Source organism: Arachis ipaensis, chromosome B04 (genome assembly GCF_000816755.2).
Source record: "Arachis ipaensis cultivar K30076 chromosome B04, Araip1.1, whole genome shotgun sequence".
In the NCBI taxonomy this organism is placed as follows: Eukaryota; Viridiplantae; Streptophyta; class Magnoliopsida; order Fabales; family Fabaceae; genus Arachis; species Arachis ipaensis.
In genome coordinates, this window is record NC_029788.2 from 130,822,491 (window position 1) to 130,823,823 (window position 1,333).

The window sequence follows — 1,333 nt, forward strand, 5'->3', positions numbered from 1 at the left end:
GTTGTTAATGGTTGTTTTTGTATACTTTTCCATTTAAAAATGTTTTGATTTGGATTATTAAAGAATTTATATTCTTGATGTTTATAATAATAAAAAATGATAGGTGACTAACATTTTTTATTTTCTTTTTACACACTAAAAATATTGGCCCTTTAACAATTTTTTACTGCTTTATTTTCAACCCTAAACCAAGGGGGGAAATGGTTAATAATTAGCTTTAATTTTCAGAATCCAAGTAGACATACATATATGAACTTATTACATTTTAGATTGTGCAAGAATCATTTTGATGAACTTCAATTGTTTCATCATTGCACAGCACCAAGATTATTTTGTTACTATATATCATCACTTAATTTATGTTGATTTCCATATATAGATAGATGAATTTTATTGTTTGATTCACTATTATTGTTAGGCATGCAATAAACATGGTGAGATTAAAGTATTTTCAATTAAAGTGAGAGGGTTTTCATCACACCATTATATCTCGGAAAATAAAAAGAAAAACTAGTTTTATCTATATACTATTGGATGGTAATAAAAAAACTCTTATACAATGTATAAAATTTAAGACTAATGAAATTAATGAAATTACTTTAAGACTAATCCAGTCCTAGAGAAATGAAGTTGGTTCAACACTAACTTTTTTATTCGTTTTTTTGTCCAAAAGTCATGAGAGATGTAAACTTAGAAGTCCAATGAGTCTTTCCTTTTGCAAGGATGCTACTATCCTTTTTTTTGTTTTCTTTTCCTTTTTAGAGACTTTAGTGAGTATTTTTTCTTTTCCTTTCTCACTTGATGGAGACTCATTCTTTTTCGTTTTCTTTTCCTTTCTAAAGCCTTCCGGAGATACTTTTCTTTTCTCTTGTCCATTGGATGAAGTCTCCTGCAACAATTACCATCAAGATTATATATATATATATGCTAAAAAAATTAGATATGGAAGTGTATATATATATATATAATTTACACCTCCGATTTGTGTTTAAAAAATTTTAAAAATTTGGGTACACAAATCGAAAGGTCCGATTTGTGTATTCCAAATTTTTTAAATTTTTTAAACACAAATCGTAGTGTGTACCAAAAAATTGGATAGTCCGATTTCTCCACCTCTTACAAATTGGACGGTCCGATTTTAACTTCTAACATCATAGCTGCGTAAAATCACCCCATGTACTTCATAACTATGTCCTACATCATTCTACTTTCCATATCTAAATTAAAAAGTGTATATATACACACACAATTTTTTATTTTTAATTTTTTATTATATATTTTAAAAATTATTAAAATATAAATAATTAATATAAATAACGCTATACTATAATGA